The 19,301-nt window shown below is 39.1% G+C and overlaps 1 long non-coding RNA gene across 1 annotated transcript; it reads right to left on the bottom strand.

The window, feature by feature from the left end:
• Positions 1 to 4,257: 4,257 nt before the first annotated feature.
• Positions 4,258 to 16,707, bottom strand: LOC112948629. Its single transcript, XR_003249668.1, has 3 exons — positions 16,651 to 16,707; positions 14,093 to 14,194; positions 4,258 to 4,889 (listed from the first exon to the last, which is right to left on the bottom strand). It is a non-coding gene; the product is annotated as an uncharacterized LOC112948629 (long non-coding RNA).
• Positions 16,708 to 19,301: the final 2,594 nt, after the last annotated feature.

Raw genomic sequence — 19,301 nt, forward strand, 5'->3', positions numbered from 1 at the left:
GGAACTATCTAACAAGCCTGGACTATCGCAGTCCTCTGGGAAATCCAGCCAGCTCTCCCCTTGCTGTACAGCAGTGTGAGGGAAGGGGAATGCCTCTGTAAGGTTTATGAGATGTACAATGCTATCTAGAATAATTGGCATTTTTGGTTTTTAAAGGCTTGCTGATGAACCCCACACTAAGAGCTGGTGTGAATCCAGCTTGCAGCTTCCCCAGCCAGCAATCCTCACAGGTCACAACTGCATTACAGTAAAAACCATGCAATTATAGCAATACAGGAAACAAGGATTAATAAAATACCAGAATTAACAGAGGGAGGGGGGCAGAGGGGGAGCCACAGCAGAAATGAGTTGAAGAACAGTCTGTGCGATGACAAACAGGTCTCTTCTCTGACATCCATGAAGCTCCTAGGGAGCCACTGAAGGAGGACATGATTCACTGCTCTAGCCATATGCAGGTCTTTGTGAGGCTGAGTCTTAATAGATTTCTGTAATACATACATCATTTAAAAACATACTTCCATTTAAAAGTTCAGTTTTTTAAGTACATCAAAGCTTTGAAAATGTAGATTTATTTCTTTTAATAGTGCATATTAATAATATTGATATAATTATCACTATTCATATTTGAAGACTCCTGAATACAAATTTTTCAAAGGTTACTTGAAATTCAGAATTGGGAGTAAAGAGATCCATAATTTAGTGGGTAGAAGTAGGAGTCAGGCTTTCTGGTGCCTAATTTTCCCAGTATTTAAATACTGCAGAGAATCAATGCAAAGCTCTTAAATGAACTTTGGAAAAATGCTTCATTCTCAGTGCTACACATACTCAATATATAAACTCTATAGACTAAAATTCATACAGTTTTACAAAGACGTGTGGTTTAATTGAGCGCTTTGAGATCTCACGGTGAAAGAGTGAACACAAGTATAAAGTAATATAATAAACACACCACCATTCATTAGAATTATTAAAATTCATATAACTAAACTCTATAATCTAAGCAGGAGGGACCAAGTTATTCATGAGTGTTTAATACAAGAATGAGCATTAAGTGCTATCCTCCCGCTCGCAGCAAAGACATAGGGGGATGTAAAGCCCTATTTAAGGATAACAAGATAATCCAGCAGCCAAAGTGTCCAAATTAACCACCCGCAATGGCCACATCAGCTACGTGCCAGCAGTCTGAGGACTGTGACTAAGTTGCCCATACATTTGCATRAGTTATATAAAAACGAATGCATAAAGTTATATTTATCTGTACTTGTATCTTCTCTGATATGAGTAGATGTTGCTTGTCCACCCACAGTAAAAACTTACAGTATTGTAGGTTCATAAATACAGAAAGGAGGAGAGCAAATTACAACAGATTTCTCCCAGGCTGTACATTAAATACCACTCAGAGCTGMGAACAGCAGCAAGGCCTCAACCAGGCATCAACATGATACCATTTCCACGCTATCATGTCCCCAAAGCAAGGTACCTTCAGAGGAAATATGTCTGATCCCATGTGATAAATAACCTCCCTTTTCCACCCTTGCACAATTCTCCTGTGATAGAGCAATGTGATGGAGCAGATCCCACCAAAAGCCTTCCCATCATCGCCTTCCACAGAGCACAATCAGGTCCTTGCTGCAGAGCACGGGGGATGTTCATCAAGATTTATAAACATGATTTCTCTGTTCATCTTTCTGCTTCCTAACTTCATAATCTCCGTTTCCTGGCCTAATGCCATGCGTTGCTGTTCTGTAGTTGATTTACAATAAACAGAAGACAAACTCTGTAAACTTGTATTTTACTGCCAGTGACACACACTTCAAATTCCCTCTGTATTCTCAATGAGAAGGAGAAGAAGAAAAAAGATGTTACTATATTTCCTCCAGATCTTTGTAGTAGCTGGCTTAATCCCTAATTGAAAAAGAGTAGATTGTTATGGAGACACAAATTATACTGTACATAATGAATTTCATCAGAATACAAATATAACAATATTGATTTTTGCCTTTCAACTAGGGAACGTCATATTTTAAACTCGGGACCCATTTAGCTTTCCGTTTTCTCAAAGTAGTTGTGAGGAGACGTGGAATCTCAGAGCAATTGCAAGGATATGTGGAGCTCAAATCCAGYTTAATGACAAAGGGGAAGAGAAACGAAGAAATCTCAATTAATGGAACCAGAGATAACCAGATTTGGTTTCTGAGTAAAGAGTAACAGATTAGGGAGATGAAACCAAACATTCATATAGGAAATATCAAGGTTTGGAGGAAGAAKTGACAAAGGCCTGGATATCTCAAGTTGAAGCTTACATATTGCCCCTCTGCAAGATCACAGCTTAAAAAGGGCCAGATTGCACAAGATTAAAAAACGTCAGTCTGCACTTTGCATTTCCTCTTTTGGTTAGTTTTCTTCATCACTGAACTCTTATTTTTGCAATAAAATTACTCCAGTGGGTAAGGCTAATATATTTAGTTTCAGGAAAAACAAACATAAAAATCCAACTTCAATTTAAAACACATCCTCACCTATATTTCTTAAGTATAGCAATACTGAATTTCCAAGGAATATAACCTGTTAGGTAATCTAGTAGGTAACTGCAGGCTGTAGCATGTGGAGATATATTTATAGTTGTTGTTATTTTCTACCCAATGCACTGATCTACTCCRTAACTACAAGATTAACAAGATTTCTTGAAATATTTATTGCGTATCCAATTGAACAGAACATCTTCTTCGGATGACACAATATAAATTACCTAATTAAAACACATGATCTGCGTAATAAACCCACATATATAAAACATGTGCAGCAAACAGTTTTTCAGCCCAAATGTGTCATCAAATTGTTTTTTGTTTTTTGTTTTCATGTTCAATTTAGGAAAAAAAAGTACACCGCATGTAGACTAGTTGTCTCCCAAATTTCCTTATTTCTTTCAATTACAAAGGCATTGTCATTACACAAATTTAAACTGAGTTTCTCATGCTGGTAGACTTGTGATCTATTTTCTGATTTTAACTTTACAAAACAAAAAATTACATCTCGAAAAGTCGATATATATCTGTGATGTTGAAGTTATGTATAGTAGCAATATAGATAATTCCATATCACCATTTGAACTTTTGCTGATCAAAAAATATCAGTGTGACACAGAACGAGCATAGCACATATAGTCCCAATGGACAAACTCCCAAAGGGTAAAATAAAAAGGGTAAAAGGGTAAATCTGATCCTTGAGAGCATGAAATGAAGAATAGCATGTAATAGAGAATTGTTATCATCCCTATGTATAATAATGGGAAAGGAACAAGCAATGCCCAGTTCTGTCATTCATGCATTTAAAAGGACAGCAACATCCCTAGAACTGACTTAGCAAAGAACCATGGAAATGATTTATTCAAAACCCACCTCACAAATTTAAACTCCATCTGTTTCATTTATAAAAGAGAAGGTTTTTGAATATTAAGAGAACTTTCATTCAAACATAAAAAAGCATTAAAAAAAAATCCAAAGGTTAGAAGTTAAATCGGAAGAAATTCAAAAGAGAAATATTTAAAATACTGATAAAAAATTGGGCATTGGAACAAAATACTAAAACTTGCTCTTCCACGAAAAGGAATGTTTCTGGAGTTTACACTGTAAAAACTATATAGGTTCAAGCATAAATTAGAAGTCATATGACAGCATTACTGGATGAAGTCCTACGACTCGCAGATCAGGAGGGGTCAGACTGGTCCCTTCTGACCTTGCAATACAATTCAATATTTCCATTTAGCACTGCCATTACTTGAAGTGTGTGAGCCTTGAGAGCTCCCAGTCACAATTAAACCCTGCATCATGGAAGATCCTGAGTGAACCGAGAGATTTCACAAGCTGCTTTGCCTCTTGCAGTGAACACAGTCACATGTAAGTGGGATCAAATCCCCAGTGAGTGATGATGGCATCATCACTGGCATTGGCCAAAGGTTATTAAAATGCCATTTCTTTCATTTTGGCCATGATAGCACTGGGGACTTTGACCACATTCATTGGTAAGCAGCCTATTCCCTCCTGCTCATGCAAGGCTCCAAATTGCATTGAGGATCCCCACATTTATTAACTTTAGCTTCCCAGTGCCAGCATTTTTATCCAACAAGGCAAAAAGCAGGTAGGGGCTCATGACATGAGCTCCTCCAGGAAATACTGGATAATTTTTCCCTTGATCTGAACCTCTCTCTGAAATGCACAAAGACTCACAGCATTGGTTGGAAGGCTCTATTTTCGCATTTTAAGGCCTTAAACATCTCCAAGTTACCTAAGAAAAGATTCATTAATCCCAATTTTGAGCAGCATTTTGAGCATGGTCATTTGTAGAAACATCCATGCTTTCAAGATCTCTCCTTGCCTGTTTGAKGTCTACAGTTGAGGCAGTTGCTTTTGGGTACCAGCAGCAAGAAATTGCACATCTTACACGTAAAACGTGCAGTTCATGTCCCCAGGATTGTTATAGCTCCAATCGCCACAATAGTTACTAAAAGCATGTGCTCCAGACTGGTGGGATTCAGTTTCAATTTTTAGCATACTATTTTCACTGCATCCTACACCCAGCCGTAGCTTATCTATCATTTGATTCTGACAGATACATATTTTATATTTTGACAAGCAGCCCACTTGACTGCTTTCCTGTGACATCATCTTATCTCTGAATGTACCAACCTGTTAATAACTTCATTTTCTGGTTGAATTTTTCCAAATTAAATTAAGCAGACGAAACATGCTAAGCTCACCAAGTCCTTTTAACACTTCTGCTGAAGGGCATCTTCTGATAGCTTGATTKTGAAAAGGGCAGCAGGCAACCTGTTCTGAGAAGGATTTGGTCCAAGATATCAGGTTTGTAGAAGGTAGTAGATTTTTTCTTAGCTAAAAAAAAAAAGGAGAAAACACAACAGCAAACAACTAAAATTAAATATTTATCATCTAACTGTTAACTAATATTCCAAAGATTATATCATTATATAATGGCACTTGAAGGAAACCCTTATAAGATAAAAAGGAGCAATCTAACATAAACTAATTTTCTATTTTTCTTCTGTAGATAGAGAGATGGAAGCTAAATATAGTGCAACGTTAGCACRGAATAATTTCCCCTCTATCTTGCAACAATAAAAAGTCAGCAGAAGCTTTTCTTTCATGTTAATTAAAACAATTTTAGGGGGGAAAAATATTCTTCCTGGATATAGCATGTAATATAGTTAATTAAATATGGACACTTTTGCACTTATCTTCTTCCATAATTAGTTCAGCTATAGAAGCAATACTGCACTGGACATGAAATCACGGGACAGCGACTAAATTTAATCAGGTAACACGGACAGAAAATCAGAAAAATCCCAGCTGTGTAATTTCCAGTATCTTTCTCCCCTTCTGCCTCCATATGCTGCCATTTAAATTTAAAAGTGACGTGGTAGCTGCACTGCTCAGTCGCTGGGCGTTAGGTACAAGTTTATTGCAATGGGAACATCCTTTGCAAGAGGTGCATGGGGAGCAGGATGGGGAATTGCAGCTTTTCCCACATCCCRATGTTATTCCCCTGGCATTACGCTGCTGAGAGCCTGTTCAGAGACCTGAACTGCACAAAATGTCATTGCATTAATTACTGCTGTGCTGAGGTTGTATTAGCATTTGGAGTTTGCATTCCTTGATATACATGAAAATACCCCGTTTAGGAGCCAAATCCTCTTCCTGCTTAATTCAAGGAGAGTTGCAGCTCACAGGTCTGCTAAATTTTAAGCCAGCCACTTACTAGAAAGCAGGTTAAGACMAATAATGAAAGACCTTAAATTATGATAAACCCTCTCATTTTCTTTACTGATGCTAAAAACATATATATATATTTATATACATATCTTTTTTTCTGGCAATGCTAAGGGTGGCCTGCTCCCATACATCTTATTGTTGTCACCATCTCTTCTCAATTTCTCTCAGGGTTTCCCTAGGAAAAACTCCAGACCTAAGACAGAAGATRTGAGTAAACTGGAATTAGAGACCTGCTACAGAAAGGCTCATCCTTTTAAATAGAGATATGTCCTGTCTGGGAGCTACAAGCTGCAGACAGCTATAAATACAAGCTATTGTATTGGGGACTTAAAAACAATCTGTGACTTTGACTTGCTTAAAACGGATTTAATTAGAACTAATACAAATGCATCTTTCCTACATGGCTGATCTAATCAGCACTGGCAGTTTTAATTACAAGCCTATTTAAGGTGAACATATTGCATTACAGTGAAAAAAAAGATGCATTATTTTGCATTGTAGGTGTACCTCCTACTTCTCTATCTGTCACACAAGCACTGTCTTTAATAGCTGTTAATGTTATGTCTCATTTTCTGAGTTCAGTTTTCTAAGTTTCTAGGCACAATCTGATGGAATCCAACCCAAATCTAATAATTGCAATCTACTTTATTTTTTCCTCACTATTTAGTTTTCATCACAAAGAAAATGACAGGTCTAATATGAGGCTCCTGAAATGTAGTTACATCTAAGCTTCAGCGCTCCAGAGCACATAAAATAAATATATGATCAATGAAATGAAACATGACAAAATGTTTCATATTGATGTTATTTTTCTTTTCAAAATGTCTTTTATGGTTAATGCCCTCAAGTCACTTTTTCCATACATTTTCTTTTTTGTAATATATAGCTTTCCTAGTTCTGATTTCAAGTTCGGGGTGCCTGGGGAGAATTGGAAGATTTCTTCAAACCAAGCCTGTTCCTTCAGCCTTTCACATGAGAAAATTGTTAGGCGCATTAAAGTATTCCTGACTATGTTGCATTCCTTTGTTCAGAGTGAGTTTTGGGAACACATCCTTTTCTCATTATATTTCCATAAAATATATTTGATCTATTCTATTCTTAGAATACCTCTGATGTGGTCTGTGAATGGAGCACAGTATAAAAATATTTCTTTTTTTTTTTTTCTCTTTATACAAGACAAAATGTTTCCATTTCTTGGACGCATAAAGAGTCACTCTATAGCGCTCCACGAAAGTAAAACTTTACAGAAAGTTTTGGTATAACTCAGCGCAGATCACAAAACGAATCCATCCCTGCAGGACTCGGCTGCAGCTCAGAGCCTCATCAAACACCCAGGCTGGGAGTGAGGGAGAGAAAGGAAGGGAGCAGAAAAAAAAGGGGAAAAGAGAGAAAAGAATGAGACCTGGATAATACTACTGGGAAGCGAGGTTATATTTAGAAGCATGGAAAGATGTTAACCATGTGCCTCCTAGAAAAAAAAATAAAATAAAAATAAATCTGCTGTAATAGTAGTTGACAATAAAATCACCTTTGGAAAAAGTCTTAATACGTTCAGAGCACCACTCGGGATATTTCCAAACGCAGACAGATGTTTGAGACGTTTACGCAGCCTGCTCATTGCAGCACTTGAAGCATTTCCCCCCCGGCTTCCCTATCTCCCTGTTCTTGTCGCTGCCTTTAGGACCTGCAGAAACACCGAGTGGGAGCCGCTTTTCACAGCTCCTTCCTACAGCCCGGCCTTGGCAGGCTGGGGCTTTGCTACACCCAAAAAGTGATGCTTTTGATCAACTTGTGCAGAGCCCTCTTTGCTCGCTCTGAAGTTCTCCGTAGCGCTGCCCTAGCCCGGCACACTGGACCCAAAACGCCAGGTTTGCTCTGCTCCGATTTAACCCCCGTGCAGGGAACGATCCCGGTGCAAAGGGCAGGAATCGCAGATCCCATCGGCCGAGCCGAGGGCGGCCCTGGTTGCGACTCCTGYCCCGCCGCGCTGCTCGCCGACCACAAATGACTCAATCCCCAGCACAAACAGGGCCCAGCTCGCGGGGCATCSCGGCTCCCGCTTCCCACGATGCCACGATCAGAGGCTCGCAGAGGCAAAACACATGCAGCTTTTTTTTTTTTTTCCATAATTTTTCAGGTTTTGTTTTAAATTCAGGTTATAAGTTTGATGCACCGTGCCGGACTGTTGMGAAAGCAACACAAAACAAAACAAATATAGAAAGCAAAAAACCCAAACCAAAACAGACATAGGAAAAGATTTTTAGGCATTTTGAAACCTCCAGGCAGTTGCGGGCTTGCCTAGGTACAGGCAGCAACWGCTGATGGGATGTAGTTTGTGCTTCTCGTCGTCCCCATAAATATATTTATTTATTGTTGATTGTTGAACAGACAAGCCGGTATTCCCTCCAGATGCTGCTTGAACAGCCTTGGAAAGGCTCGAGCCGAGTAAGCCATAAAACAGGTGAAGTAGCTCTTTGCCTTTTTTTTAATCTCACAGGAACTGAAAAATACAAGCAAAAATCACGTCCCCCTGATAAGTGAAGTCTGTGGAGAGCGATGCATTTTTTTTTCTGCATCAATCTCTCACTTTCGAGGAGTGAAATGCAGCTTATGGTCTCAAAATTGGGCTCCTGGTGTCTGCCTAGGAGCACGTTGCATCCCCGGCACCAGGAGATGCTCCGGCTGCTTCTGTGCACACAGCAGAGCCTGGGAATGTGGGAAGGATCCACGGAGCAGTGTTGGAGAGCTGTGTCGTGCAGCCCATCACACACCTGGCTGCTATCACTTTTGCTTTAAACAGCTCTAAAACGCAGCTAATAAAAAGAAAATCATATAAAGTGACATATAGGCAGGTTCGATTATAAATAAAAAAAGCTTTAGTGTGTTCTTTGACACGTGAAGTGCACGTTGAAGCAATCAGAAACACGAGCCACCTGAAAAGCAAAATAAAACAACAACAAAAATTTGGTCTAGGGACCAACTCAGCCACGTTAACAAGCCCTGCATGTGCAACAGGCTCATTCCAGCAAAGGAAACTTCTGCCCATCCAGCCTCGTGACAAAATGCCCTTGGGTCACAAGCAGAAACGCATTTTCATCACATTGCCCCCAAATTTGTAGGCACGGAGGGACGTTGAGGAAGGCCGGCCGTATTTTCCCCTGGGAATTCCCATTTGCAGCAGCTATTCCAATCGTGGCACGTGCACCACTGTCCTGCCTAAAGGCAAGGCCATGCCAAAGCCCAGTTTGGCCTTCCCAACTAATATAAAATCCCAAAAGACTGGACTTTACCCTTTCTTTACTATTTTTACTCTCTCCATTTCCTGCCTCGCGCTCTGCACCTTTCCTTAACAAACACTTCATCGACGTTTCTTCCTATCATCCCAGCGATCTACAGGATCGATCCCTGAATTTGCAACATCTTTTAAGCACGTCAGAGATCAGAAATGAGCCATATCTCACTTTCTAATAAGTTTCCAAATAAATCACTGCCTTGTTAAAAACAAAATATAGTTCCCTCCACTAATGATCAAATTCTAGAGTTTAGCAATGTTAATGACCCTTTACTTTGGAGCACTGGCATATTTTTATAATAATGGTTATGACTTGCATTGTATTTATTATGAACAGAGGTTGCATATTTTTAAAAAAATCAATGGTTTAATATGTAACACCTAAATATATGACCTTCCTGTGGCTACATTTCAAAGGCAATGTGTGTGTTCTCCTTAGCATTTTTTTAAACCTCACTCTTCAGAAAGTTGTAAATATTTCAGAAAGCTTGTTAATCATGAAATCTTGTAAAGTGAAATTTGTCCGGGGTGGGGGGAATCCATACGATTCCGAGCAAATTGCCTTTGTTTCGGATGCACCGGTTCACGTATCAGCACGCCGWTGTGTCATGCCTGGTTACATTTGTCTTGTTGCATTAAAATTATGTTCCTGACAAAGCCAGGCTCAATGCCCCATCTCTGTTGAGTACCAGGCTGCCTATTTTAAGAGCTTTTAACTTTTTAATATAACACGTCCTTACTTTTTTTTTTTGTTTTGTTTCTTTGCAAGAAAGTTTTGAATTTCTCTTCATTTTCCTCACCGAGGGAATGCCACACTTCCCTTACATGTGGTCCAGGCTTAAATGAATGTCTTATTAAATGGATAACACACTTTCTTATGGATATAGAGCACTTCAAAATTGCACTACCGATACCTATGGGGCTACAGAAGAGAATATGACGGGTGTCAAACCTTTTGTGAAATTGCTATTGATTTTCAMGGTCGCATTTTGAAGCAAGAGCGCAAGGTGGACGGTCCGTGGCACCGAGCATCACGGAAACAACGCGAATAGCTCCTATAAACACCTTGTGTTTTTATCACAGGTCCTCTGTGCCCACCGACAGCCATAAACTGAAAGTCTCCTTGAGTATAACAGCTAGAGAGGAGCCGCCTAAAAGAGTAACTTTTCCTACAATTYTCTCTGACATTATTGATCTTCCCAAGCAAAGAGCAAACAGACTATCACTTAATATCGTACCACGTCCTGTAAAGCTGCACAGCCACAAACAGAAGTGGTGATATACTAATTACCTGGAATTCCTACATCAAGACTAACTTTCTTTTGGGAAAGGGATCCTGGACCTCAGAAATCTGGATTTGAGTTATTTATACAAGCACTAAATAAATACATCCTTTAAGCGAGCAGCTTTGCATGTCTTGTCTTTGCAAGCATCTATCCCTGTTGGAGTCTGCAGGTAGCATCCTGCAAAATTAACATATGCAAATTTTATAACTGCAGGAATTAAGAAAACAGCAATTAATCCTGCTAGCAGAGTAATTTTGTCAGAAGTCGATCTTTCTTCAACAACAGTAGTGGATGCACACTGTGTTATGCCATACATCCATAAAAAAGTACCAAAAGGCATTATCTTTTGGAGCAAACATTTTAACAGCAGCACCTGACTCTGCAAACTGACATGAAATAGGCACAAAATAGGTGATCATAAGAACTTGAGCATTTACATATGAGTAAGCCTGAAAATTTCACCCAGTGACACCAGGCAGAATAGGATAAAATACACTTAATATTTCATAATTCAAACTATAATTTTTCCTTATTATAACACTCAAACTCATATGTTACTTGTTAATGACTTCAAAGTAGCCCACTATCCCCATTTTCAGCTCCTCTCAAGTAACAGTGAGCAGTTTATGATCCAGACGTGGTAACACCCTGAGATACTGTGGGGATTCTAGTTTGGGAGCTTTGTAACAGCATTAAAACTTCTATGAAAAAAAATCAAAAATAAAATAAATAAATTGAAAGGCAAATTTGTTAGTCTGAGACCAAACATGTTTTTTTAATGAAATTGACTGGTTTACATCTTGCAGCATTCCAAAAAATTAGAAATAATAAACATCTCAGACTTGCTGCCTCTTTAGCTGGACAGGTTTCCCACAGCTGAATCCTTTGATGATACTCTTTGGACATTCTATTTTAAGAAATTATCCCTCTCTGCTTTTCTCTGGAGGCAAACGCTCTTGCTCTCCTGCCAATCGTCCTGCTGACCTTTCTGTCCTGTACTTGGCTATCCCGTCTCTTTTCCGAAAGCCCTTTCTCCTTCCACAGAGCTAGCCCCTCTTCATTTCCATTGCCAATAATTCCCTCTCAGTTGCCAGAAGTCCTTTTCTCCAGACTGCCAAACTATCTCATCTTCTAGGCTTCCTTCTTCACTTTTGCCAGAAGATTTCTCCCACTTCCAGAGGAAACTGTCTTGCCAAGACCACCCCATGTATTTGCACCAGTGCAACAACCAACATTGATAAAACTGGATATATCAACCGCAGGAAACACATATAGTAATGAAACCTATATTATCATGACATGGGACTTCTATATGAACATTTACCATAACCACATATCAGGAGGAAATTGCTCTTCAAAGGCTGTAGGCAATAATTTTAACTCAATCTCTAATTTCCAAACCAAAATATTATGCTAAAGAACATGCAAAAATACAGACTATGGCCCTTCTTGTGTGGAGAAGAGAGGCCTGGTTGCTAAACACCTCTTCCTATGAATAGTCATAAAAATAGTCATGACTGTAAAAACAGTTGTGCAATAGTATCAGCTGCTTTGTAAAAAATCATGTAAACTACCTAAAAAGGTAGGGAGTGTTGCAGTAACTGCAGCACAGCACTTACCCTCTTGCTCTTTGACATAGCCAGCAACAAAAACTAACTCCATTTCTCAGTAAGGACTATTTATGAGATGCTGCATGCTGTGAGTCACAGAGCAGAAACCATCCTTGACGAGGGACTGAAGGAGGTTAATTCTGCCTGGCCTGCTACAAGGATCTATCTGCAGGAATCTTATTCTTTTCAGCTACAGCTTGMGATTTATCTCTACCTATCCCAGCCAAACTTGGCATTTAAACATGCTGATACCGTCACTCAAAATCTCCAGGCTCGATTACCAGAATCCTCATAATCACAGTAGCAAACTACTAACTTTAACAGAACTACCAATCTTCCGCAGCACAGCAGAACATGAGGAAGAGGAGGCCTCCAGCCCTTCACCCTCGCGCTCTGCCCTYCTCCCACGAGACCTCAAACAAGATCCCTTATTTCGAAGCCCCCAAGGGAGTCACCAGCTCCGTGGGATCTATCACACATCACGAACACTTTTAGGGCTCCTAAGCCCTGAAACTTGTTAGGATTTTGAGGGCCTTCCAAGCTCTCCCTGTGCCAGTTTTACCGGGCCAAGGTAGCCAGTAACCTAATCTTCACATTCGTGTTTTATACAGCAAAMTGGAACAGCTTTCAATTTAGGGACAAAGACACTCTGCAGCTGAAGAAAATTCTCACAGTATGTTGAGAAGAATCTACTTCAATTGTGGTCAGTTGTCATGGAGAAAGAAGAGGGGGGGGAGGAAAAAAAAAAGTATATTCCCATGTGAAAACCTTTCCCGTTGCAACACGTACGCACACGCAGAGGCCCTGCTCCCCTCCTTCCTGCGCTTGACATTTTATGCGAAGTAGGTGAATCCGGAACAAGCCATCGCTTTAAAAAATACATATATTCATTATGCTATTTACGTACATCAGTGCGGTGGTGTAAAAGTACAAGAGGAATGCGCTCACAATTGGTTTAAGTCATTTTCTCTTGGCAAATGCCCATAAAAAGCAGGGGCGTCGCGGCGCCACCAGAATCCTAAATTGTGGTGGGGACTCGTCAGTACACATGGCATTAATCTCTGTCSCTTTGCAGGAGCCACCCTTGCTTGCATTGCCGGCCTGCCTCTTAAATCTCACATGTTGTAAGTGGAGTTTAAAATGACACCATAAATAAGATATCCCCTTCCCCCCCAGCCCTCCTCCAGACAAAAAAAAATCACCCACTTTATTAAAAAGACACATATTTCAGACAGTTTGTTCCAGTTAGCATTCTTTATTGCCAACGCGCATCGAAAGCGTAATACTAATGGGTTAATAATAGACCGTGTAATCTTCAGTATTCGTATTGGACATGATTCAGACTACTGAGAGACTTTTTAAATATATACATATAATTAGTTAACCCATTGGTATTACGTTCTCGTTACTTTGAATTGATCACAAGACTTTAGGGATCTCATTATACCGTACCGGTTTATGTTCCCTGGTGGCTGAGAGCACTTAGCTGTCTTAACATCTTACTATTAAACGCTTACTGAGCTTTCGTGTCATCTTCTACCTTTTCCCGAAATTTGGAAGAGCAGAGTTTTGCTAATTCAGTAATTTGAAATATAACCACTCTCTCTGCAAATTTCTCTATGATCTGTGAAAGTTTTTTTTAAAATGTCCTGCTAGAAGACATTCATGTCTTCTAAAGGAAATTCTGTCTCTATTTCAGTGGAAAACTAGAAGACTGATAGTTTGGGTACACCCACGCAAAATAAAATAAGGATCCTGAAAGACTTCCTGGGGGGGGGTTAATGGAGGCCAGGGTAATGGTAACTGACCCTGAAGTCCTCAGATGAAGCTTCATGTTTGTCCTCAGATTATTTATATATTTTTTCTAAGGATTCTTTAATATGCAAACCTAACTTTGTCAACCTGATGGTGAGAGTCCAAAAAATGCCACAAGTGCCACCTTTATATCTACTTTAAACAAAAAAGCAATAAATTTGGAAATATACTGAGTTGCTCTTGTTATTTTCTATTTAACATAGCTTTGTCAGAAACATGCTAGCATTATTCAGAGGCAGTACAGCAGCACAGCATTAGCATATTAAATAATTATCAGATACAAGTATTTTAAACAAAACTTACCCACAATGACACATGTTTAATTCAGATTGTGAGCCATGGTGTGCTTTTCCCAACAAGTTATGTGACTGCAACACCGTCTTAAAAAGCTATTATTCAAGGTACCTCAGGAAAAAAAAAAAAGGGGGAAAAAAAAAGTGTTAAAAGATCCATACGCAGGGTTTCTGCAAATGAATATGATGTATTCCAGAAACAACATGCATTCACACAGACACTCAATAAGAAAGRGACTGTTTACTCAGTTTATAGCTTGAAAACCACTAGGGACTGTGTTCCAGTATGGGAAATTTTAGTACAGTGCATTGTTAATACAAAATAAAAAGCAAGCCTGGGAAGTTCGGATTATATTTTTTTGAAAATGCTCGTTTGGACCATTAAAAAAAATATTGCCTTCTAATGTCAAAGTATGAACAAATACTTTTTCAGATGAATAAAATCTGTAATCAGTTAGATAAGAGCAATATGCCTTTTCTTGGCATTTAATCAAACAATGAAATCACATACACATTTCCTGACACAAAAGACAAATGATGTAATAATCTGAAGGAGTTTCTCTATCTCCTTGGAACTTTGCATACTTGACTTGTTTTCTGTATTTTGTGACTTTAAATGGTGGGAAAATTATATTAAAATGCTTGTAGCAGTTCCTCTAAACTAGCATCCTTTTTGTTTTATTGTATTTAATATAAAAGCAGCAATTATTTGATTTCAAAGTTATGAAAATATGTACCTTATGAGAAAACAAGCAATTTAAGCTTTAATTGGTGTCATTTTTCACAGAACTGGCAAGATTCTTGCATCCCTGGCATGTTGTTTTCTATAAAACTGCAGAGCTGCTTTCAATGAATGTTTTACGAATGTATAAGTTGTTACATGAAGGTATGTGAGTGGATGCCTGGAAATACAAGATTTCTGGGGGTATTTATTCACAAAAGATGCATTTCATTTCATAGAGTATATATATACTGTAATTTTTCCTTAATATTCCTAATGTGTTTTGCTTCCCATTAAGCATTTCTTCCATTCTTGTATGAGAAGAAAGGGGAGGTATCTTAGAAGCATATTTTGCACAGGAGAAATAAAGATGGGGGAAACAATGAGGAAAAAATATATTTTGAAAAGATTATTTTAATGTAAAATCAAACACTTAAATCTTTTTTTTTTCTTTTTTTTTTTAAGTGAAAGGCTCACACCTTAATTCATCTCTCCTATATGAAGTGTATAATATTCTTAGCTGTCAAGGCTGTGTGTAGAGATGCATTATTTTCTTCTTTTACTTATACATATACTTACACATACATAAATATATGTGCATATGTGTATACATACAGACATATTTATTTGCATTTATGGTACCTGTAAGACCCGAACTAGAGCCCTGCTAGAACATGAGGTCCTGTACACATGCCCTGCAAGACATGGTCCCAGGTAGCCCGGCCTGCACATGCTGCTCTTTGACCCYCCATACTGGTAATTAAAGGGGATGTATGGCTGCACATAAGGAGTACACGATACCCATTGAAGCACACGGTGACCTGGCCACGTGAGAAGAGCTCGAGCACACTGAGAAATTGCTGAAAACCTGAGACACGGCAGTACCATTTGCAGGTCCGTATGGGAGAGAAGGGCCCATGGACTCTGCCTCGCCAGGCTTTCCATCCCACACGTGGCACAAGCCGTGGCTTCGTTAACTCAAAGAGGAAATTATTTCTTCCAGAATGACTCCATTCCAGCAAAAACATATGAAAACTCCACTACTGCCACTGGATTGGGACCCTGCCTGCCCTGAGCAACCAGCCAGACTTAAGGTTGACAGMGTCTTGACACAGTGTCTTAGTGTCTCCTAAGAGGCCAATAGATTGGACTTTTCTTGTCTTAAGACCTGGAAACATCATGAGCTGGAGCATCACAAGCTTCAGGACTATCAGCAAGTATCAGCCTCAGCAGGGACGACCCTCTTCGTTTTAAGCAATTACTTAAGCATTCACACCCATTTAGCCAATAACTTCTCTGTTCTAGATTTTATTAGGTGGACACAAACACCTTTTGGGCCATGAATGTTTCTGCTTACCTACCTTCATGTTGGAACTGGCCACAGATACCTGTGAAATACCCAAATACAGTGACTTTACATCTTCTTACCTACCTCCTAATATAACCCTTCTTACAGCTAAACTCCCAGTATCATGACTTTTTATCTGTTTGTGACCATTCCCTCTTCACACTTCAACGTTTTAATTAAAAAGCAATAAAACACTTTAATTTGAGGTTTCTACATAAAAATACAAGTAAAAATACAAATATACTGGGCAAATACTGTTGAAATCTGAGCTGAAAGGCAGTTAGAGTAACTTTAACCACCTGAGAAATGCAATAATCACCCTGAAATGCACAGCCTGGAGTGTTTTATTGCCATTATAAACTGCAATTTATACATTAAAATAAGGAAAACAGTCAGGCCCATCTATTTATGAGCTATAATAAATACGCTCATGACATCACTGACAACCACTCACAAACTTCCAAATACGTCCAGAGTTTTAAAGCAATTTCACACTTACCTTTGAAATCTGTTTTCTATCAGCACATGTGTGTTTCTGGGGTGTACACACACACACACAAGCGCAGACCTGATCCTGCACTGGTGTCTTCATGGGTGCAAAGGTCTAAGAGCAGCTCACAGCAAGCTTTGATGCTCGGCCTAACTTCATGCCTGTGCAAAACAAAAACAATCCCATCTTTAAAAGGTTCAAAGAATAATCTAAATATTGTTTTGTACATCTTTTCATTAAAAACACATCTTAGCAGCAATCTAGTGGGTAAATATCTGAAATGGCTAGTTACAGCTCCTCTGAAATCCTTCTTTTTGAGGGTCAATCATTCCTTAGCTATTTAGGCCAAGTGGTTGCACCCCAGAAAAGTGAGCCTTTGCACGCAGCTTTGCCCACACTCGCTTGGTCACTTCTGCCAGATTTCTTCAAAAACAGCCCCAACTTTTGTTCTTTGCAATGTTGCAAGCTTCTTGGGGGAGAAGAGCTTCTGAAATGGATAAATCACACCTCAGGGAATAAATCTCCTCTAAGAACCAACTAACAGGATAAGCCTGTAATAGAAATATAAATCAATGGCTTTTTTTTTTTTTTTTTTTTTTTTTTGGTGTTTAGAAAGCTTCTCTAATGCTCAAGCCCCTTTCCTGACATAACTTGTCATGGTAACTCTGCCTTCTGGCTGCTGATTCATTTGTCACATGCGCTGCAGCTTCATCTGAATCAAAGATCTCCTGCTTTTTCCTAGGACACCAATAACCTGGAGCAAAACTACAGAAGAGGAGACACAGCAGCAGCCACAGGGGCCTGATCCAGCAGCAGAAACCAAGCAAGGGCTCTTGCGTGGGAAGAAGTGAAGATCGGGGAAAAAAGCAAGATTTATTGGTACTAACCCATTCATTTTTTATCTGTCCCAGTCAATCCATCTTGTTCGCCACTCGGTCCTATCCTCATATTCCAGTGGTGATTACTTTTCTTCCCATGTTTTCCCTTAAACCAGTCTAACCTCTTTCCTGTGGAAGGTATTCCTGATTTTCACATCACCTGTTCACGGGGATATCATGTGAGCATGAACCCATGTTCAAATACCTCAGTTATGAGCAAGCACTTGGCAAGCTTCAAGGTGCCTGTCTTTACAATGAAAAGCAAATGAAAAGAGCCACTTTTTTTTTTACCACTTCACAGGTGGAAAAATTGAAGAACAGGGATATTTTGCATTTTTTCCAGTTGCAGAAGACATCAACAGCAAACAAGTTTCAGGTGACTGCCCCTTGGAGCCATCCATTAACAGCAAGATAAACTTTTGGTCTGTTTTGTCTCTTCCTTTTTCAAAGGAATGACTTGTTGCTTTTCCTTTGAACACCGTACTTTCTAATACCTGAAATTCAAGAGTTCCACCTTGAATTCGAACTTYGATAGCAAAGCACAGAGCTCTTAAACTTGCCTCGGTATTTTAAAGTAAGCCAGGTACGGAAAGCAAAATCCAGACCCCACATGCTTCATGCCTTTGATGTATCTAGAGAAGAACTGAAAGGTAGTGTAACCCAGATCAAGTTTATCAGCCATAACTATGAGAAAAAAATCTCTTGATCATCCAAAAACAATAGAAAAGGTTGCTAGTATCATCTCTTCAGGACAGTCTCTCCCATTCAAATATCTGAGCCAGAATTGAGGTTATCACTTATTTCTCCATGACTTTGTGTGCCCATGGCTATAAGACATATATTCCCTTGGAAGTATTTTCAATTTTAGGTTATGAAGAGCACTTTTTGCCAGAATTGCATTCCATACCAGTATTGTTTTGCTTTCCATCAAGAAAGAAAGTCAATCCTTCGCCTACACTGGAAATCAAACCAAAAAAACCCCYCTGTCTTCTTTTAGTTGCACCATCCTATACTACCTGATGTCACCAACATCCCACAAAAGCTCAGGGAAGCCCTGGGAGTTTGGCAGCAAACACCAATGCAGGGATAAGGCTTTTTATGGGAGACAATTTGCTCAATTACGGAGGAGGGACTGGAGCAGGACACTGGGGCTCATATCCACTGCCAGGGTCACTGGGAAGCAAAGCTCACTGCCTGATGAATAAAACAGACACTAAGAAAGCTTTTTTCTTTCACTTTAAATATAGGTTAGCATTTTGAATATACCTAATCAATTTGGATGGCATATTGCTGAGGAGGGATAGCAGAGAAGGAAAAAAAAAAAGAAAAAAAAAACTTTTTAGTGCTGCTTACTAACATTTTAATAATTAAAAATATTTATCAATTCAATGTAACCTAGATATCTAAGCATTTGCAGACCGTCACTTGCATATTAGTAACACACATTTTCCTGCCTCATTTAATTTTGAGAAAAGCATTAAGTTAAAACAAATGCCAGTGTCTGATCTAAAATTCAGAGCATTTGAACATTTCATGATACCCAGTTGATATACAGGGATTAGTCTCTCCCAAAACATAGATACTGTTCCTCTTAATATTTGATATGTGTTATTTGCTATTTGAACTGCATGCTCTGTCACTGTAGAGCTCTTGTTCTTTGATTAGATGATCTAAGCTTTATAAGCAGGTGGCTACTCCGATTAATTTGCTTCGGCTTTGCTTTTCTCTAAGGGATAGTGGAAATACTTTAGCTGGTAGAAAGGACAGGCTATGAGAGGGTGG

Source organism: Nothoprocta perdicaria, unplaced genomic scaffold, assembly GCF_003342845.1.
Source record: "Nothoprocta perdicaria isolate Ctin4 unplaced genomic scaffold, notPer1 scaffold_27, whole genome shotgun sequence".
Lineage (NCBI taxonomy): Eukaryota > Metazoa > Chordata > Aves > Tinamiformes > Tinamidae > Nothoprocta > Nothoprocta perdicaria.